We start from the raw sequence: 22,738 nt of genomic DNA, 5'->3' as shown, positions 1-22,738 counted from the left end.
AGCACGAGAGACAGCCAAGACATACCTTGGTATGGTGGTGAAGCCTGCAAGATTCCCCCGTTTTCCTGCTGAAGACATGCGTGGGAGAGAGAAGGCAGAGCTGGGAGCTGAAATCCAGCATTTCTCTAGCTTTCATTCAAGCAGTCAGGATGCAAGAAGATTTCTAGTGTAACCCAACACAATCTTTCATGATAGCCCAACCCTGGGGGCTAAGGAAAAACCAATGCAAAATCCCAGAGGTGAACCAAGCACAAGATCCAAGCACGGAACACACAGCTCTGGCAGACTGCGCTTGTGAGTGAGCACACACGCACTGTATCAGCGCAGACTGTGCAGAGCCACCCGAGCAGCACACACAGCACATGTGAGTGCCAGCAGAGCGGGGCTGGGACACAGCACTGAGGCTGCACTGCCCACACCTTCCTTACATCACACAGCAACGAACACGGCGTGGGAAGGGAAATAATTAGCTCCAAGTGAGCCCCTACCTGAAGCCTGCTACATTTATGAAGACTGGAAGAAAAGTTTTTTTGTTATTTTTCTTTCTTTTTTTTCAAATAAGCCAACAATATTCCACTTGATTCCAGCTCTAACAAGCACATAACACTGAAAGACAACTGTTTCACATTTACAGCCCCGAAAGAAACAATAGACAAAAAGCATCAGTCAGAAAAGGGAGAGAATGGAGCGGGGGGAAGGGAGCTGATAACCAGAGCACACTCAGTATTATTGAAGGAATGCTTCTTGGACCGACGGTAATGATGTCATGTTCCATCTTTTAAGAAGCATCAGATTCTCACAAAAAGGACATTGTTGTTCAAAAGCAACTGCTGCAATCCCAGCATGCCCTTTTGCCTACATCTGTTAGTCGGAGGGGCTAGGCTTGGATAAACCTGCTAATATGGCCCCAAGTCACATGGCCCCGCAGCAGCGCGTGCAGGGACGTGGGCAGGGGACACGCAGCACAGCTGGGACTGCTCCTGCCCCACTGCTGTGCTCCTCCCGGCCTGCATGCAGCACCTCTCAGTGCAGAGCATGAGAACAACAGCAGGCAGTAATAAAAACTTCAGCAGGATAGCAGTGGCTGTGCCCATCTTCTGCAACGACACCGGAGCGTTTTGGGGACATGGAACTGGAAGCGGTGCACACTGAGATTAGCACATCGCTCTAAATGTACTGACAATACAGACGAGTCTTAAGGAAGGGGAAAAAAAAACCAAAACCTTCAACTAAAGTGCACCAAAAATTCAATTACAGACCAGCAAGCAGCTGGTTTTCTAAATTATGGCCAAGCTGCAATGACATGTTTTACATTCTTGCAGCCAGGCAGTCTCTCTGCTACAGGTTTTGGATCCTGTTAAGCACAATGGGACCAAACGTCTCCCATTGGATGGCTCAGGGCTGGTGGCCTCAGGGGCCGTGGATGGGGACACGATGGTGCAATGCCCTATGATGAGGCCATCACACTTTTTAGCAGCTCAACTCGGCTAAAACAAATTCCACTGGTTTCCCCCTTTACCACTTGTACTGAACAAGAATACTACACTGCATACAACACAGCAATTGGTGCTTAGATCAAGTCTACAATCCAGTAGGGTGCTGTAGGAGCTAAAAAAGACTCAAAACAAACCAAGGAACAACCAAAGCGCAAGACCGGACCAACCCTATCCTTGCCAACTAATGTACTGGGTGACTGTCATTACTAGTGTAAATGGCACTGATGACAGGCCAAAATGTTTTTTATCAAATTACTTTCATCTGAACAAATGTCAATTAGCAGAAACTGCATGCACGCATCCACAAAGCTCTATGAATGGTGAAGACGTTGCGTTCCCTGTAATTATGGCAGCATTCAATGTGCACGGGCACACCTCGAACCACTGCCATGGGGAAGCTGGGAGGTGAGGAAGGGGTAGGACCTGTTCTCTCAGAGCTCCCTGCCCGTGTCATCCCATGCCCAGCCCCATGACTAAGATCCCTCAGGATCCCACAGAGGAGCACAAGCATAGCCCCGTGCAGCCAGGTGTCACGGCTTGGTCTGTATGCAAGCCTTATGCTTTGGAGACTTCTCTCCCCAAGGTGTAGGGAAGAGAATGCACTTGGATTGCCCTGCAGATGAGCAGCAAGCTACTCACTGAGACCTCCACTCATCTGCTGCGTTCTCTCTAAGCCTCACACCCAAATCCAAGCAATGAGAATGATGACAAGGAGAGCCCATCGTACCACGCGAAGCATGAGCACACCAAAGCCTTTGTAGTTCCTTGGTTCAGAAGTTTGTAGAAACCAACACGTGACAATTAGCATAGAGGCTCGTAGATTATTAGCATTAAAAAGCAGCACGTGCTGTCCATACAAATGAAGTCTCAGAGAGTCAACATATTCAACATCCGTCAGCTTCTGGAAGCAGGGATATTAGAGAGCCATCTCAGGAGCACAAAATGGAAGCCTTGCACAGATGTATGCACTGTGAAGCTGCCCACCACCCTGCCTATCCTTGGATTTCACTGGGTACAAGAAGGCAAGCCACAAGGACCCATGCAATGGCTCATAGGGCCAACGGGAATGCCGCCCTCCATTACAGAATTACAAACAAATTATTATTTGCCGTCTGAAATGTACATCTTGCTTCACATCGTAGTTGTCTGCCAAACGATACGCTTAATGCAGGAAAAACTTAGAAAAACTTATCTTCAGTATCAAATGTAGGTACAGCAGATGTTTCTCCCTGCTAAAATGTACAGCACACTTAAGGTCTATGCAGGAGCCCAGCGCCCTGTCACCTTCAGGTGAAGACAACACAGTGAATATCCAACACAGACAAACACCGGGCCTGGAAATTCCTCTTACCCAACCCAGAGCCGGGGGATGGGGAGAGCAAATGACAACCACAAAACACAAACCACCATTACCGCCATTTGGGAACTGGTATTTCGATATAAATGCACTTATCCTTTAAGCACTGAATGCAGTGCAAAGAGTTGCTAAATTTCAGAGTAATTTCCTCTCCTTGCACCCTTTTCCCTTGCTCTTGCATCAAATAGATGGGAACAAGTGTCACCATGCAACTGTTGGAAGAGGGAAGAGGGATTTCCTCCCACTTACATACGGGTCAGGCTCTGGGAGTGTATGAGGCTCAGATTGAATTATCCCCTCAACACACCATTAAAATCTTCCTGAAGGGCTTCCAGCTGACACCAAAAATTTCCACCACCATCACAAATATGGTGAACCAGAACTACTGAAAGAACCAACTAAAGGTTTTTTCTTCTGCTTACAGTTATGTGCAAAGCAAGAGTTAGATGGTAAGGCTGCCTAACTTTGACTTAAAGATTTCTGTTCGTTTTCAGAATAGCGGTGAAGGCTTTACCTACAAGCCCAGTACTTTATATTTTTTTAAAGTCACAGACAAATCACACCTCTTTTTCTTTTAGTAGATGCAAAATAGCAACCTGTAAGATTAAAAAAGGCAATGTGATGAATGGCATATGCAGCGTCTGAGAGAAAAAAATTACCCTTCACGTTGCTGTGGACATTCCTTAGAACATCTCTCAACATGAGCTCTGGTCCACCTGGTATCAAAAGCATCACATTCTCAGTAAGTCTCACAGTGGGAAGTCCATCACATCTCCCAGCCCACAGAACGGGCTGTGATTTTGGTCACTGGATCCATGTGAAACCACACACCACAGACTGCTTGCGCACTTGGGTAAGCCTCTCCCACCAAGCTAACTACATACTTCTAGTTCTGCAATCTGGAGATCTTCCTGGAGCAGTAATTAGAAGGAAAAAAACCATTCCAGAAATGAAACAAGAAAAACTTGGAGATGCAGTAAGCAGCATTTTGCTCCTCCTGTGCCCTGTAAGAGGGGCAGGAGGCACTGAGAGCATCTTCCTCAGTGTCCCATTCTGCCCCTCAGCAGCGAGCTCCAGCTCAGACGCACTATGCTGACTCAGTCACAAACTTGCCTTTCTCTTCATCATCTTAAAATTGCTCTTTTTGGTACACTTGCTCTCCACACTATGTGTCATTAAGGAAAACAGAGGTGCAGGTGAATGGATTCTTCCAAATGAATTCTTCCAAAGACAGTTAGGGAAATATTTAATATGCTGAAAAAAGGGAAAGGGGGAAAGGGAAAGATGAGAGTGTCAGTCTCAGTGCCACAAACCCCTCCTGCTGCCAAAGGCTGAGGTAGGAGAGGTCCCACAACCATCCCAACACTTCCATCGTTTGCAGTATAACAGCACCGAGCACTTTGTGAAGCCCTACAGCCCCACGTGCACCCATGCAACAAAAGCACTGCTGATGGAAAAGGAGCAGAGCTCCTCCTCTGCAGCAGAAGTTTACAGCAAAGAACCATCATGAAATGCTGTTCCCTTTATATCTTTCACATTCTCTTCCATATGTACTTGCAGAAGGAAGAGGTTACAGGGATGAGAAGAATTTGTACCTGGATATCGTGCCGAGTTGTGATGGCTTTTTGTTCAAACAGGCTTTTCTTCCCCAACATGATAAACGTTTCTTCCTCCAACAAAGCAATCCTGGCATTCCAGTAAGATTCCTTTCTCGACTTGAAAAAAGGTTTTTGAGGAACGGTTCTCTCCTGGAAAAAACTCTTTGTAGATTTGTTTCTTTCCTTCTCTGCTTCACCACCTGTATTTTTTTCCTTGTGTTATACTTCCTCGCAGAATAGCCTCAGGAAGACACTTTTATCTTAGAATACTGCTTGCATTTCTCTTATCCGTGCTCTTGTACACTGTGTGGCTTACTTTGATTTCCTCTCAAGATTCTGACACTAAAATGTCCATCACCAGCTCCCTGAATCACTTACCCAGCACACTCACTGAGCTGTGCTGCCTGCGTGTTCACTTTCCAGGAACGTCACCAGCAAGAGGGTCAGGCAGCAAAGTTCCCCATAGCTCAGGATCTGTGCTTCTGGGTTGGGTGTAAGTGTTGCGATGCTCTGCACCAGCAGTAAAGCCAATGGCGGTCATGGAAGCACCAGTTATCCTGTGCTTTCCATTCTGTTCTGCGCTCCGTATTTCTCACTGTTTCTAAGTAGTAGTAAAGATAACCAACAAGGCAAGTCTGTTCCTGTGCTAAAGACAGATACTCTGTAGAAACTATACCCATGTTCACAACAGTTACACGCACCAGTTACAAACAAACATGACTACACCTAACACTACCAATAATCTGAAAATATTACTTTTGATAATTGGTAATTTTTGCAACTCACCTGAGAAATGCCAAATCCACCACAGATCTTACCACTTAAATAACACTGACTGGTGCAACTGAAAGAGATGTTGATGCCAAAAAGCAGCCCGTTGGCTTGTTTTTTTTTTCCCTTTATTAAAACAAAACATCCAATTGGATCAGAAGTTGAACCTGCAGAACAGCCTGCGTTCATTCCTCATGAATGTTCAGGAAGCGCCAACCATACTGACATCCCCAGCACTACTACCTCCGAATCGCTTTGCTTGTGATAGTTCTGGTATATTTATTATGAAGGTCAGCTCTAAATTTAGTAGTTCCTTAGGCTAGCAAAGCTATGAGGAAGACAACTGGAAAAAATGAAATCTTCTGCCCGCCTTCTTTAGCAATTCATTAGGTTCAGAGTGGCTGCCAACTATTTTCCTGCACTCCGCGGAGCATCACCACCCTAACGCTGCTGACAGCTCTGTGCCTCTCTGATGCTGCGTTGCCTGCAGTCCCAGTGCAGGGCATGCACAGTGGTCAGGAGAAAGGCAGCCGATGGGAGCCCACTGAGTCCAGGGGCCAAGTCCTGGGAAATTCCAGCTGCCCATCACAGCACAGATGTCCCCATGGGTCCAGAATTTAAAGAAAACGTTCCTTGACCACTAACTAATTCCACCCCAGAATGAGAAATGTAGCAAATGGAAGCAAAACAGCTGTTTTGGGCTCAGGACAGATGACCTTAGACTACTAAAACCCACAATATAGGTAATTACCCTCGAGAAAAGAAGTAATTAAAAAGTAGCAGTATCGCACTGTTTCAGAAAGGAGGCCTGAAAGGAAGCAGTATGAAGGCTTTCAGACCAATAGGAAAACAAAAACACCTAAATTGTGCATGGGTTGGGTAGGCAGTACCAAAAATGACACAGGATCCTTAAAGAATGTGAATGAGAACCAAAACAGGAGATGAAAGTTCAAAATTAATGAGCGGTCAACCCCACCCCTACTCCTAAACTAAACCTAACTCACGTGAGATGAGCCTTGGGCAGACAGTTCAATGGAAATAAGTTACATGAAGATGATGTCAAATTAAAAACAGAAATAGAGAATCAGTTGGAAATATAACACAGAATTTCTCAAGAAACATTAAGGAAATCTCTACCAGTCTGCTCCTGACTATCGCTCTCCACTCACATCCACCAGCAGCAAAATGAAAGCACAGTACAAGGCTTAGAAGAAGTCGTAAATGTCCGAGAAGACAAACTAAACTGCAAGAGAAAAGGTGCAAGAGTTGAAAGGGATACATAAGCAAGCCATGGGAAGTGCTCAGACTTCAAGAACAAGGGAACAGCCCATAAAATGTATGAGCCAAATACACATATAACAGAAAAGGGATGAACCATCTAAGCTGTAAGAGCAAAACTAACCTGCAGAAATTACTCCAGAGATGCGGCATCCAAGAGGCGCACACACTGCTGTTAGACTGCACGTTTCCCGGAGGAAGAACATCCTCAGCTCGGCCAGGTGGGGCTCTGGGAATGCCTCTGGCACCTCTGATGGAGACGTGACCCACTGCCAGGACCATGCACAACACAGCACATCCACAGCGCTGTCCTTCCAGGGCCAGGCAAGCATCAGTTCATCAAAGCACACCTTGTTATGAGAAGGGTCCATTTTGTTTAGCACAGGACACGTGTAGAAGGGATATACATACACGTATGTAAGCCTCTTATTTTGGTTTGTAACTCAAAGCAGGTCCAAAAAAACAGCTTATTTCAGCACCAGAATCATTGAAAGTCTTCTGCTGCAGCACACTTTGTTCTGCTGGGTTCTCTGCTCCCATAAGTGGAGTACCTTCACTGAGCCATGATTTCATCCCATGAGCACCTCCTTTCCTGTCGGAATTCCCCAAAGGGACAGCGATTGGTCCTGTTTTACTCCAGCTCAAGCTAAGTATTTATTCTTCCTGTCCTCACATGACTGAGCAGAAAAACTTTTTAAATAGCACACAGCAAGAGGATTAGCCCAAGCACACACACACACACAAAAAACCAAAATAAAACAACAGCAAAGAAGATCTTTCTCACTATTTTACCTAGCAGAGGAAATGTTGCTCCTGCAAGGCCTACACTGCTTCCATCTATGCCTTCTACTTACAACAACAAGAGGTTTTAATGTGTGTTAAGATAACAAGCACACTCTTTTGAGTATGCTTATTTCAACTAATCCACACAACAACTCAGGCAGCAGTGGTTCAGCTGCTGGATACGTCTCAATTGGACAGTTATGCTCACAGCACTGAAGGTCCTGCTAAGTCCTGTACCTACTGCTTTAAGCAGATATATGATAGAATCCAGGCATCAAATGATGGCCAGCTCCCTGAGGGCTTCTTAAAGCCACCACTCTGACTACATGGCTGCTCCAGAACCCCATCCTGTTTGGATTAGGAGCCAATTTAAGAACTGATTAAGACTGATGTACAGTTTGCATTTATCATTTGTCAGTTCACACTTTACTCCTTTTGCTGCGCCGCCTTCAAAAGTTTCAACAGTTCTCTTCCCTTTTTCACCCTGAGGGACGAGCGCAGAGCTGTGCTGTGCCTCACTCAGTCCCACAGTCACCATGTTATCAACGGATATACCCAAGTTGTTCATATCCTCCCCTCCCTAACAAACCACAGCTTCATGCAGGATCTCTGTTGTTACTGCACAGCCACACGCTTCGTATGGTCCCATCCATGTTCCCATTACTGCAAATCCTCCGGCTCATTCCGTCCTTCCGAGTGAGCCTGCCAGCTTTGTCCTGGCGAGGACAGTCCCCCCTTGTAACCTCTCCATCCCCAGGCCTGAGAAATGCTGGCGGTGCACCCGGAGGCTGGGTGGGAAAGCAGAGACCTCCCTCCCCTGGCACAGAGGGAGGTATGTGCTCTGTTTACCCAGAAATTTCGGGCATGTCTGCTGAAATTCCATAAAACTGAAAGATTTATTGTAGAAGCTCTGACGTCACTTTCACACAGGATCAGGCATTCTGGCAGTAAAGCAGGAGATTGAAGCTGAAGTTTGTAGCGGCCTGCTTCCCCAATCCAGGCAATCGCAGGCCTGTGTGCTAAATTACAGCTGTTCTGATTGCTGACATCTTATCTCCTATGTACTTATAGACCCATTACCATAGTAACCAAATTCCTCAGAACGTACAACGTGATTTTTGTATCTAGTGTATTAGAACAAAATTATGAAGGTTACAAAGGCAAGCACTCCAAAATTAGAAAGTGTCAGAACTCATCCTGTCAGCTCCCTGCCAACCCATTGCTGCTCGCTGCCTTCCTCCCCTCAGCTGCACACCTCCAGCTCTCCATCAGCCTCAACCTCTCCTTTCTTTGGTTTCACAAACTTACACAAAGCAAGCCAACCTGTGACAATCAGCCTACATCACTGTGATGTCTATATATCACAAGGGGGATGATGCACGGATGGACTGCTCGAGCGCTACAGGTTCCTTCGATACCACCACCTGCAGGCACTGTAGAACTGAGAAGTGGAATTGCTTTCAGCAGAGTGCACCCAGTGAACACACAAGAGCTATCTTCACTGGTTTACTAAAACATCCATCACATTGTGGACTTAGGTTCCCTGCCTCCTAGCTGCCTCTCCATAGGTAGACAGGTTTGGTCACCGCGCACACAGAAGGTAAATGGGTCCATCTTTTCCCCAGGTTGTCCTGATAGAAGCATGGAGGAGGTAGGTGAACGTTTGCACCTGAAGGACATACTTGGAACAACACAAAAGCAATGTGCACAAAGCAGGGTCTCCTGCCCAAGGTCCATTCTATGTGGGTTGACTCTGACTGAAAGCATCTTCAGAAACATTTCTGCTATATACCAATTCCACTGCTCCCAAGCAAGAAATACTGCACTTTCTTCTAGACTGAAGTACTCGAGCTGCTTGAATGTACCTAGTAAGCATTAAAGTATTTTAAGGCTGAAAAGGTAATTTCAGCTACAGTAAAAACACATCCATCCTAAATTTGACAGAAAGATGTAATCAGGAATTGGCCTATTCCAAAAGCACAGATCCAATAGTACATTTTATATTTCACAGGTTCTTTGTGTGTCACACACAAGGCTGCTTAATCCAGCTGTTCTCAGTGATCATTCACAAAAGCAAATGAATGAAAAAAATATACCAGCGACCACCTCCACCTCTACTCTTCAGCTGAGGGGAACAATAATTTGATTGCTTCAGTCGATGGATGAGACATTTTCATGCGCCTTTAAAGAAGAGGTTAATTGAGATATGGTGGAGCCTGCTCTCCCTTAGGCTTTCTGAAAGCAAGGTTGTTGTCCTACCTGATTCAAGGACTCTGGCCTTGGCTTTTGCATGAGGAGGGAGCTACCAGCAAGTGACTTTTCTGACACTGACCTTTGAGAGATGCAGTAAAGCAATGGTATTGCAAAGAAAAAGCCAATTAAAATAATCTTATGCTCCTCCATAAGCACTCACTGCAGGTGGGCATTGAGCTGGAAGCCTGCACTTTGCTGGCTGGCAGCAGTGGCTCTCATGAAGAGCCTTAGATCCAAAGGCAGTAAGTGACTTCAGCAAAGCCAGACCATGCTACCTAGGACACAAGCATGCCATTGCACATGGAGGCTGATGATAATAGAAGTGCTGCTGCCCAGAGCTACAACCACGTTGTGCAGCTTGAGTGGGATTAAAATGCATAGTCTGAAGGGTTTCCTTGGGGTTGCCTGCAAATACACACCATAGTGGTCTGGCTCTGTTGAGATACAGAAGTAGTAACGCAGCAGAGAGCAAGGACAGCCATGGAACAGCCCCACACGAGCAGCGGGACAGATCTTGCTGAGGGTTGTTGGACACTTTCAAAAAGACAGCATCTGCTGTGGTTTGGTTTTGTTGGGTTTTGGTTTTGTTGTTTTTCCTTTGTATTCACTACCTGCTTTTGTTCTGATGGTTAAAAGTAAAATAAAGTCATATCTCTGAAATAAAGACAACTCATTCTGAAGCTGATTCATTGTCAGTCTATGGTATCCAAACACTGTCAACACGGCTTGAAGAAAGCTGATTACAACTCAGACCTACTGCTCCCCAGTCTGCAGAATGAGGAAGACAGCTTTGCATGACTAACATCAACCATGTCAATGCAATGCAGGCCACACCTATGGGATCTCCAGTCACAGGTTCACGGGCATTCATCACGGCCTACAGTGGGTCTGGAAAAATGTGCTCATCTAAGCTATTATTTAACTGGCAAAACGTCAGACTTAGACTTTCACTGAAGATATTTGTTGAGCACTTAGTAGAGTTGCAACAAACGCTCTCAGCTTAGAGACAAGATGTAAAGTATATGAATAAGAGGCGACCTAAGACCACAGAAGCTCACAGCAAGAACAGAAAGGTCTGACGCTGGCTCTTAAGCCAACTGTTAAATGATCAGAGCCTGGGTTTTTGTTCTGGGGTTTTTCACTTTCTCTTTTTTTTCCTCCAAGTTTCACCCAGTGCCCAGCTTGTTACATTAAGGAATGGCACTATTTACCCAATTTTGTGCCACAGCAGAACTAGGATGGCTAGCAGCTTCTGACCTGACACCAGCAGTCTGCACACAGCCAGAGAACACGGTGGCTGAGGGCTGTCTGTGCAGCAGGAGCAGCTCCAAAGTAGACATTATCAAATTCCTTTCCCACCTCTTTGGGTCTCAGGAGACAAGCACCCTCATCACAAAAAAGAACAACCAAAGCCAAAAACCCTCACATCCTTCTGACAGTTTCATCCAAGCACACAGCTCTAAACAGGCACAGAGAAAGTGTTCCTTGCCCCTAGAGGCTGCCTACGAAGGGCACCAGTAGGGTGCGACAGCAGAATAATGCACACAACTCCTGCACCATTGCAGGCTGCACTGCACCTACTCTGTAGGGATAAATAACATTCCAATCTCCACAGCCTCCCAGGCTGTCAATCTGACACCTTTTGTGAATACTAAATTCACACATACAAAGAACTTTCTTCTTTGTGGGTTCTAAAACATCTCACGCGCCGTTTCCTACCGGTACCTGAACGGGAGGCGTAATTTCATACCTGGCATTTTGAAGCCTCTTTTTCAGCAGTTTGGAATAATGGATTATGGCTTTTGTTTGTCAGTAGGAACAGACAAATAAGAAAGAAAACCACAGTTAAGTTTCAAGCAACGTTTCCTTTATGAAAAGGATGATCTATTTGCTGACTGCTCCTGTTGGCTAATAAACAAAGGGAAAGTCAGGTGTCCATTCTACAACTTCTAAGGATCCTGTATTTTGAGGAGGGAAAGTAGGACAACCCCCCGATACCCAAGAACTGACACAGAAAGCCAGGGCTGCTCCCTCATCACGCATGCAGGTCAGCCCTGCAGCCCAGCTGGACAGGGAGTTACTGAGCACTCAACACACCATGCCAGAGAACAGCTTTTACTTTTGGGATGAAGCTATAAAGAGCACCCAAGCACCAGTCAAGGTTCTTGAAGGCAACAGGACAAGGAGTTCCAGCTCCAGCAGTGCCGCAGCCCACAATCTTACTGCATCCGGACATCTTCTTGGAGACCACCAACCTACCCTCTAAGGACCCACGTTCAGAGCTCATGGCCTCCAATTACCTAAAATCACTCCATCTGCAGATTATTCTGCAAAGTCACTGTGACTGAGGGAATACCCAGAGCTCTAGCCTGAAGAACAACAAACCTGTCGGTATCTACCTGGGCCACGCTGCTGAGTGCAGCCAACCAACCACACGGAAGGCAGCTCTTACACTGAATTCCACAGGCCAGAACAGAACCAGCACGGTTCTATCAGCCCTGCCCTTGGGTTTGGCTGCTCCTCTGACCCTGCAGTCCTGGAGGAAAGATGTCAGCGCCACCGACATTTATATGAACACCCGATGTAGGGGCTGCTGGGTGCACAACCAGTGCACAAGTAGCTATGCAGGTCTTATGTGGATGTCTGCAAAACAGTGGAAACACAGAAAGGTTACACTAAAAGATAGCAGATCCCCCAGGCAAGGGGGACCAAGATATTTATAAAATAGAAATACATTTGCATCTGGCACATAATGTGCATCACATCCTTTACTACCTAAGCACACACAGCAGGAAGAGAAGAACTCAAGAAGAGAAAAGAAATAACTGTGCTTCTCTCACACCCTTTTATTCTGTTAAACCAATTCCTGCTGTAAGAAGTCAGCCTGAGAGCTCCTTTCAAAGAAAAAGGGGGAGGGAGGGGAGGAAGAATCAGATCTGCTTGTTTTTTGCATTTGAAATTCTGGTCTCGTCCCCCGGTTTTGTGTTCCTGGAGGATGCCGAAGCGCAGACCTCGCAGAATGATGACATCACACACACACAAAAAGCAAAGCCCCCACGGGAGCGAGGAGCTCTCAGGCAGATGAGATGCAATCTTCAACTCCCGACTGGTAGCACTCAGATAATTCAAACTCAACATGCCCATGGCTAAGAGAATCCTCCCTTGGAAATGTGGCCCAGGAGAGCAGTTCCAAGCAGGAGAAGGTGATGATCCCAATGCTTGCCAGGCCAGGAAGATTAAAGTTAAGAGGTTACTGTTGGCCCACACGGACACCTTGAGCACCACCTTGTTTAATGCTCGTTTTATTCTTGTTTTCAAGTTATGTAGGCAAGTGGCTTCTACTGCAATGGAACAAAGCAAAGCAAAGCACACCTAAGTCACTGCCAATTTGGAACCACTGCTACTGAAAGGCTTTACAAAATTATATTTTCCCTGTGAGATAAATGTTCTACAGAACACCTTCCATGCAGAGCAAGTACAGCACACTGCACCAGAGACAGAGGAACTTCGAGATGTGCATGCATGCAGAAAGCCACATCTGCAGATGGAAGCCCACGTTTCCTGCAGTGAGAGTCACTCATACCTTGTCTGTATCTATTAAGGCTCAGGAGAGCCCATGTTAGAAGCACACAAACCAGCTGCCCACGTCACAAGCAGATTTATTCTTCAAGTAACACCTGAACTCAGCAGATCGACACCGCCACTGAGCTCAGAAATAACAGACTTCAGTGAGAGGTATCTTGGAAGAGAAAATCTTGGAAGAAAACCTGCAGGAAGCTGCCCAGAGATTTGAGACACCTGACTTGATGCTGCACCTCCATTTTCCTTGCTCCTATTTAGGACTTAATTTTAAACAACAAAACACACGTGAAAAACAGCAAGGCAAAAAGAAACAGGAGAATTAGAGAAGGGGAAGGTGTATTAAACACCTGGTGATACCACAGCTTCACTGATAGCCACCGAACAGCACGATGGTTACAAATCATTCCAAAGCTCTTTGCTTTGACTTTTTGGTAATTAAATACAAAATTAATGAGATTGCCATCTCCACCTTATGCACAAGCTAATCAGTATTAGAGCCTGCTCGATTCAGACAGAATATTAATAGTTTCTCAAAACAGCCAAACAAACATGGCCTTCCTATTAACCTAGGGACACAACGCTGCAGTGGCAGCACCAACTAACCAGGTATTGCTCTGAGATCTTGTCCAGAAAAAGCCTTTTTAAGGGCACCGTCACATCAGAGCATTCACATCCCCCTACATCTCCCAAGTCCTATTACCACTGTTCATCTCCTACCTTGAGATATCCTGGCAAAATGGGACAAAATGCAATCACAGATTTCTGTCAAGCAGCTGAAATTTTCTGGAGGGTTTGATAGTAAAATGGGAAGGCACTGGAATACCACTGAAATACCTCAATGTCTTGCCCCAGTAATTAAAAAGAAAAAGAGACAAACAGCTGCCATTAAGGAAGCACCAAAAGGAGGTGGCAGCTCCATTCATGGGACTTAACTCAGACAGTTCAGGTCTGTTGTATCACATGGACCCAACAAAGCATGCTGCATCCTGCTGGGTTACCCTCAAACTAGTCAGGACAGACTGACAATGACCATCACTGTAATTCTGGTTATGTATTTGCAGAACATACTTTAGCGGTGAGGCCTTATGTGTCACGTACTTAGAAATGCTAATCACAGGCATGAAATCACAAAGCGAAAACCCCTAAATCAGCAGGTGCTCAGTGCCTCCAAACCAGAAAACGAGCAGACAAGCAGAATCATAACTCACACGATACGCTCCTTCCACTCAGGCTGCTCCGTATCATCTTTGTTTCTCCAACACCCATGTAAACTGGTAGGTAGATTTTGCAATCACAGAATCATTCAGGTTGGAGAAGACCTCTCAGATCTCCAAGTCCAAGCCCAACCCAGCCCCACCATGCCCACTGACTGTGTCCCTAAATGCCACATCTCCATGAGTCTTGAACACCTCCAATGTTTGCACGGCACAGCATGCTGACAGCTACAGGGCTCACAGCTCTTCCTTCTTCCCAGTGCATCAGGTGGGAACGCTTTCAGCTCCTTAAAGCAAACATCAGTATGTGCATTACACAACAGCCAGACCCTTAAGAAGATCTGAGATTCAGCTGTGGTAGGGACTGCACTAACAGGATGTAGGGATGCACTCTGCCTCTGCAGATCCCCACAAGGATGTCCAGTTTTGCAGCTACATCCACAGCAGAGTACTTCCACTCAGGTGCTGCCCCTGCCATGGCAGTGCTGGGCATTCACTCCTTCCTCCACCTGCACTTCTGCACCTCACCTTAGAAACGTGAAAAATAAATAGGCATTCATCACCTGTTTCAAATTCCTTGAGATTTAGGGATGAAATTAAGAACTGGGAATTACTATTATCAAGCTGTCAGCTCAGAGGAAAGTATAAAAGCATCACACATTTAAGACAATCCTGCTGTATTACAGGTTACTTTAATTTCTATTTGTGTATTAATATTTCATTTCTCGTGATATTAATATTAATGATATCTATTTCTATTTAAACATAACAATATTTGTAATACTGACAAAACGCGTTGTGATTATCTCAATTTATAGTCACTACAGTTATCAGTTTTCAATAGCAGGGAGCGCAGAGGGAGGGCTCTGAGAGCTGCACCCTGGTGCTGGGCTGCCTGCACTGCCCACAGTCCCTGCAATAGGGGAAAACGCAGCACCCGAAATGCTTGGAAACACCAATTCACACGTTATTTTAGGAGATTGGGGCTATTTGAGAAGAAGAGACAACTGCCTGGATCTGGAAAAATCTAGGGGTTTTACCAAAATATTTAAAAAAATGCATGGATGTGTGTACCAAAACCTGAACGCCAGTTCTTTTCTAATCAACTACAAATAATTACTTAAACATTCCTTATGACCTTCTATTTGCAACGCAGTGAGCACAAGCCATGCTCTTTATAAATGAACTATTTTCATGTTAGCCCAGTATCCCAAGCGCTCTGCTTGTTATTGTCAAATCGGGAACACATCCTTTGTCCAATCTTGGCTTTGCAAACAAATTTAAAACATGTGTATTGCAATGAAAACAAAAGTAGCAGTAAGGATGAGGTCTTGCTTTTTCCACAACTGATTTTATGCATGACAAAAAGCAAACACAGCGAACTTTTCTTGAATCCAGGTCATTTTAGCTTTTGAGACCCTGAGCTCCATCTTTCCAACCAACAAGAAAGTGGGATTCTGAGGACTGGTGAGCCCAGCACTGCTCATAGGCCTTCAGCAAAGGAGCTGATCCAGCAGGAGCCTGGTTCATGCCTCAGCCAGCAGCTTGTAGCGACATCTCCTCATACTGGGAGAGGGAAATATCTCCGGTGACCACCATGCACACCAGCTGAGCCCAGCATCCTCACAAACCTTTCCCACCTCCTGCCCACCCCTGGGTAGCCAACATGGCTTCTGGAATGGTGATGCTCTCAGCTTCACCTGCCCGTGTGTTGTGCTCACTGGAGGAAAAACAATCTCCCATTCTCCACCAAGGACGGGTGATCAGCATTCAGATGGGCTTGCCTGCATTCTTGCTGCAAAACAGGCAGGTCCCAGCAAGAATTAACATGAGGTTCTACCACGCACCTCCAGCCAGAGACCAACCTAGTTTTAAATACTTCAAAGCATGAGTTAGAGGGGGGTTTGTGTGGAATGGGAAGAAGGAAAATTAAGCCAAAAACTCAGGTAAGAGTTCAAGGTTTGCCTATACGGCAATTAACCTATAAGGGAAAAGGAGCCTGGCGTTCTCAGTAAGGCACTGCCTCTGAAACACATCATTATTTCCTTCCCAATGCTGATATGCACTTCTAGACGCCAGGGTGAGATTTTGTCAAGGCCTGGCTTACCTTCTTCTTTAATTAAAATGGCAAACCTTCACAAAAGCCTCAACCTCACAGCCTGCCTCTGCACTACGATACACTGAGCAGCTATACAGTGGGGTTTGTACCAGTCCAGCTGATGCCAGGGAAAATCCTCTCACTGCAACGCATTCAGTCCTTACGGGTGGTGGAATGAGATCACCACAGTGCATGGTTCTCGAGACAAGGCTGAGATGAGCTGAGAGTAATGAAAAAGCCCACGGAGACATGGGAGGGCCATGGGTTTGAAGACAGCAGACCCTGTGTGTATCTGAGATCTAAAAAAGTAGAGAGCTTACCTAGGGGTACAGGGTCAAACCATACAGAAATAGATTCCAAAGCCAGAGTTTAACTAGTTTGCTATCTAGGCCAAGAAACAGTTCTGGAACGCATTTAACACAGTTTAATTGCATCAAATCGTGCCTGGCCCAGAACTGATTTTAACAACTGTCAACTGCTTTTTGGAACAGGCAAAGCCAAAAAAAAAAAGAGGATCACGGCATGCAGTTTACTCTGGGAAGAATACACAGACAACCCAAACATTCACAGCACCGGGGAAAAGCAAGGCGTGCTCGAATCCCATGATCTGCCCTCAGATTGGGTTACAAGGAAGTGGGGACTGGGAGGAGCTGACAGCAGTGACAACCACGGCACAGAGCTCCAGAAACATGTTGCACTGCCACTGGGACACAGCTTGAGAAATCCTAATAACTGATGGTTTCCCATGGAGAAAGTTCCTGCGCTACTTACTGTATGCTCGTGGCCTATTTGAGAAGCAGCATTAGCAAAAATAACCTCTCCTCTCATCTCCTTGGCTGGGGGAGGGAGGGAGCCAACAATTACAGGGGGGGACCGGGGTGAGAAGCAACAATTGCATATCAAGGAGGAGGAGGGAAACAAAAATAACCAACATGTGCAATACCACATGTGATTCCTTCCAATAAATCCCATTGCAGCAGTTCCCTGGGAACAGGCTCACGGGTCTGCTGCTGCCTCTGAGCAGCAGTACGTCAGGGAAGAGGATGGATTTCTGGATGCTTGGAAAACAGGCTGAACACATGGATGGGGAACAAGCCAAAAGCTGTTACAAGAAACGCTCCCCATCCTTTCAGCATGCTTGAATTCACATATTCCCCTTTCCCATGCTCCTGGGTCCCAAGGCTTTCCTCAGGTTAGAAATTGGCCCAGAGCAGAACAAAGTGAAGCCAAACCAGCAAGGAGAGGTGCTCGTCCGGAGGGGTCCGGCTGCTCCAACTGCTGATGCTCAGCGAGCAGCGGGGCGCAGAAGGGAAGAAAACGGGATTTTAGCTTAGCTGAAGAGAAAGACTGAAAACAACTTTATTCACATTTTAACAATTCAAGTACGCTATGCATTGCCTTGCGGACTGAAAGCTATAAGCAGGGATGGCTGAGATTAACATGAAATATCAAAGTTTCCTTTTCAAACGTGACTCGACATCCCACACGTGCAGCAGAAGCTTCGGAGCAAACCCACAGACACCCCGTTCGGACAGAAGGCTGTCCCAGCAACTCCACGAGTGGAGGAGAGAATGTTTTACATGCAGAAAACATCAGCATGGCTGCAGGCAGGGCCGTGACGGGGGTCAGTGGAAGATCACAGCGCAGAGCACCGCAGAGCCTGCCAGCTCCTGAGCGCTGTGCTGCTTCACTTCTTTCCTCGAGGTCTAAGCTTCCCCCCAAACAAAACACTTCTGGTCTTTCTCTTTCAAAGGACAATATCCAATATGGAAATCCGATGCTGTCACCCCATCCTGAGCTCTAGAGAAAATCAAAACTCTTCCTAGCCAAGCAATACAACAGGCAAAACTATCACCCGCTGCCCGCTCCTATTAAGGAGCCATCATCTCGTGGTCAGAGTCTGCTGGGCCATCCCCATCGTGCCCCCAAGAGAAGGGAGACATCACCTCCACACCCCCAGGTAGATGCCCAACCAACACAGCAAGCTGAGTAAAGCAGGGAGACTTTTCTATTTAGAGAAAACGTATTGCTGCTTTGGCTGCTTCCCGCTGTGTTTACAGTGGCTACCTTGCCTTTTCTTCTGCCAAAGAAACCAGGAGGGTTTAGCAGGACGTTAAAAGAAAAATAAAAACGTCAAGAGTGACCAGTGTAATAATTTCTGACAAAGCATTAAGAGTTCTCAATGGCTCCCCTTTGGTACTGAAAAAAAAAAAAAGCAAACAAAAAAAAACCTGTAATTTCAGTGATCACCAAATATTTGTTTTAAAAAATGCTTTGAGAAACCATGTTTGGAGCACCCACTGTGCTGCCTAATGCCTACTGCGTTTCAAAGGACCTTCAGAAAGTATTTCTTCCTCCATGTTTTGTACTGTAAATGAGCAGTCAGATAAGGAGGAAGGAATACAGTGCTTAAAAGCCAACTGTGCTTTAAGCTGCTCTCCATCCTTTCCTCCTGTTTTGTGCACTCCTTTTCCCCTCAGACACTTTGCGCTTCACCTCTAATTTCATGTTCCTACATTTTAAGTTCTGCTTTCACTCTTTGTGCTGCAGCTCTGCACAGCTGAGCTCCCTCTGGAACTTCACATGAGGGGATTAGTGGTTTTCTGACCCTCTATCCACTGAATTTTTTCTAGCCTCTTCTCAATGCAGAAATCAATGTATGATGAGCATCTCCTCAGCCATTAGAGAACAACGAGAACAAAGAATCCCCAAACCTAGCTGCCATGTATTCTGGGAAAAGTGCCACCAACAGCCACCTATCTCCAAGCATTTCTCCGGTCAAACCGTGGCTCCATGGCTGCACAAACCCACCTCAGTGCTGGGGTTCTCCAGCGTTCACCCAGCAGCACACCAACCCGCTGCAGCTCACCAAAACGGCACACCACAACTGGATGTTTCCTTGGGTCTGCTTTCTGCTGCTGAGGCTGAAGGGGCTCATGCGGGGTCAAAGGGCAGAGTCACCGCAGTGACACACGTGGAACAGGGGGTGGAAGATGGGCCATGCAACAAAACGGACTTCTGGGGCCTCGGGAGCCCACTGAAGAGCACAGGACTGCACAGACTGGAGATCTGCTCTGCACTGAGCAGAGCGTTTTGTGGAAGGCAGAGGTCACGTTCACAAGTTATGGTAGGCAGGACAGCCAACCACCTCAGCAGGCACGAAGCCACCCCATACTGCAACAAAGGTTAGCCAAGGGAGGACACCAAAGTCATCCACAACCAAGCCCTGCTGCCAGGCACAGGATAACCATGCAGTGCAGATGTGCCTCTAGTCCAGAGCTGAAGTGAAGCTTTCCCCTCTGACCACATTTGAGTGAGGAAACACAACAAAAAGCCCTCTGACCCCACGGCATGCTTGAACTGGAGACAGCTGATGGCCACCCATAACCACTGTAATTCAGAGGGCAAAAGCCCCATCACCACTGGCAGCACCAACAGCCAGGGATCCTCAGGGCCCCTGGTGTGCAATTCCACACATTATGTGCATTGTCAATGTGATCTTAATGTGACCAGAAAACACTTGCATAATTACTAAGATGGTATCCTAGAGGAGTTCTCCAGTACATATTGAGAATGGAATAGGAGGAGTGATATTTATCACAGCTTCTTTACCACTTCCTGGTTCATGGAGACCCAGACCAACCCTGAACGTTTACAGGACAAAATATTCTGTTAAATAAACCGCACGAGGAATATTCTGCAAATATTCTGTAGCCTCTACAAAGCAAGAAGAGAGGTACAGCCTTGCAGAAGAGCAAGAGCAGCAGCACACCCAGCGTTCCTTTGCTAGACAAGAGAACTGGAAGAGAGCGTACCCGAAGCACCTGATGGAACCACACAGGTTGTGTCCAGGTGGAACCCCACTGCAGTCAGCGACTCCAACATCTTTAAAACGACCCCCTGAACTCTTTGCCACGTCTATTGTTCTCTACAACACATCCTGGTTACAGGAAATCCACCGGTAGGATACATCTGAAGATGTAATTATTAGTGTGATATTTGCTTCTCTTCTGATATATTTCACCAAGCACACAAACAGGGGCTGCCTTACAACACATCAAAAAAATGTCACTCCAGTGACACGACCTGATGAACTGCATGGATAAGGCAAAGATGAAAGCTGCACAAATGGAAACGTTATTTACATGGAAGTAAACATTTAACATTCTCCAGCCTCGCCTACAGCAGAATCCAATTGGAGGACATGATAGATAACTTTTTCCAATAGTCCAACTTGAGGCCTAAGTCACCTTCTCTGTATATAATTTTAACTCCAACGTCTGGTCCTCTGCGTGCAGCACTTAACATTAGCCCAGTTAAAGGCAAAATAATAATAACAGTAATAGTAATAATCAAACTATCCAAAGATCTTTTACTTCAGATGGCTTTTCAACGAGATTAAGTGTAATTTAGGCTGTTCTACTGGAACTACTTTCTCTTTAGCAGCACATCCTTAACACAGGAGGAGAAAAACATCCCTGGAGTTCAAGGGATGCACTGAGGTTCAAGTTCAGCAGTGCATCTGAGCCAACAGACAAAGGGAAGAGGGTCCTACAGACAGCAAAGGAACCATCAGAAGTAGGCGGGTGCTGTGGGGAATCCAACGGGAAGGCCCAGCCTGGGCTGATGAGGTTTGCCCTGGGATGCCAGCAGCAGAAAGGGACACAATCCTACAGGAATGGGCAACAGAAAGAAACCTGCGGGTGCTCCCAGCAGTCTCAAGACACATGTATCTTAAATTCCTCCTTCCTGCAACAGAAGTTGTTATTTTGTAATCGCAGAACATGAAAACAAACCTTCCCCAGCCTCAAAATACAGCCCGGTTTTCCAGGATGTTTTCAGCATCACGGGGTGCCACCACGAGCAGTATTTCTCAGGAGATCTGAGCCGTACCATTCAACACTACACGTAACGCCAGGGATGGTATTTTGGGAACGTTTCATTCGAAGCACTCCAAGCCGATAACCTTTATCCAAACGCACAAAACAAGAGCCCACGTCCCACGCCCTATAAATAGCCTTAACAGTAAGGAATCGATAGCAGCCAAACCTTCAGGTAACATCTCAGCAATCTGCCCTTGCCATGCGGGGCCCTCACACCGCGCCAGGCAGAGGTGAAGGACGCGACGCGTTGCGTTCAACTAGTCACCACCACCGCCACAGCAACACCGCCTGTCGAAATGCAGCACGAGAACCAGCACCGACACAAACCAAGGCAAGTCCTGCAGGCCGACGCCGTTCTGTCATTTTTTTCCCCCCAGCCCCGCGGTTGACAACGACCATTTTACCGCGGCTCTCCTCGCACCGCGCCCAGCACAATGGTTCTCCTGCATCGCTCCGTATCTCCGCTTTGCCGGTGACAAAGGTGAACCCGAAGGGCCCGGCGATGCTCCCAGCGATCCCTCTCCCCCACGCGGGGTGCAGAGGGCCGAGCCTCGGCGAGATGCTTTCATCTGACACATTAAAATGGTCGGGGAACGCTATTTGGCTAACGGGATCGGCCGATCGGAGCGAGGGGGGGGTGGGGGGGGGTGGGGGAGAGCGAGGGAGAAAAAAAAAAAAAAAAAAAAGGTCTTTAAAATAGGTCACTTTGCTCCAAATCCCACAGCAGCGCCGCACAAAACGCTATTTACCCCCCAGAAGTCATAAAAAAAAACAACCCAGCAGCGATCCAGCACCGTATCTGCGGGAAGGCGGGGGTGGGGGCAGGCCGCAGCGGGGGCCCCGCCGCACCGCATCGCCCCCTCCGACCGGAGCGGAGCCCCCCGGGCCCGGCGCTCGGCCCGCTGTCAGCGGGGAACACCCGGCAGCGCCATTTCTCCTCCTCCCCCGCCGCCCTCCGCCGCTCGGGGCTGGGAGCAGCGCGGAGTCCTGCGGCAGTGCCGCAGAGCGCGGCGGGGGAGGGAGGCACCGGCCCCCCCCATCCCCATCCCCATCCTCCTCCCTTCCTCCTCCCGCCCCTCCCCGGGGCTCTCCCACCGCCCCGGCCGAGCCCCCCGCGCCGTGCCCGCCTTACCCTCCGCCGCAGCCGGGCTGGGAGCGCCGCTCGGCCCCCCGCGGAGGAGGAGGAGGAGGAGGAGGAGGAGAAGAAGAGGAGGAGGAGCGGGGCAAAGGGGCGGCGGCCCCGCGGGGGGAGGCGCCCCCGGAGGGGCGTCGGGCCCGGCCCCCCCCGGGTGCCCGGGCGCGGCGGGCACAAAGGCGTTGTGGCACGGCTCCTAAGATGGCAGGGCAGGCCGAGCCGCCTCCGGCACCGCCGCCGCCGCCCGCTGCCGGGCCCCGCCGCCAGGCCGCGCCGCGGTGTGGGAGGGC

General features: G+C 47.5%; 1 protein-coding gene across 5 annotated transcripts in view; it reads right to left on the bottom strand.

Moving 5' to 3' along the window:
* The window catches only part of TAOK1 (TAO kinase 1), a 60,982-nt gene that overhangs the window by 34,152 nt on the left and 4,092 nt on the right, over positions 1–22,738 (bottom strand). For 3 of the 5 annotated variants that reach the window (XM_040650427.2, XM_040650430.2, XM_015296080.4), the window contains exon 1: positions 22,446–22,487. The exons of 1 other annotated variant lie outside the window; for it this stretch is intronic. The gene's annotated coding sequence lies outside the window, so the exon portion shown is untranslated. Of the gene's footprint in view, positions 1–25; positions 22,488–22,738 lie in introns of those variants that run through there. One more of the 5 variants, XM_040650428.2, reaches the window with a different exon arrangement.

This window comes from Gallus gallus, chromosome 19 (genome assembly GCF_016699485.2).
Source record: "Gallus gallus isolate bGalGal1 chromosome 19, bGalGal1.mat.broiler.GRCg7b, whole genome shotgun sequence".
NCBI lineage: Eukaryota > Metazoa > Chordata > Aves > Galliformes > Phasianidae > Gallus > Gallus gallus.
The sequence above is the reverse complement of the archived record's forward strand: the minus strand, read 5'-3'. Positions and strand labels throughout refer to the sequence as shown.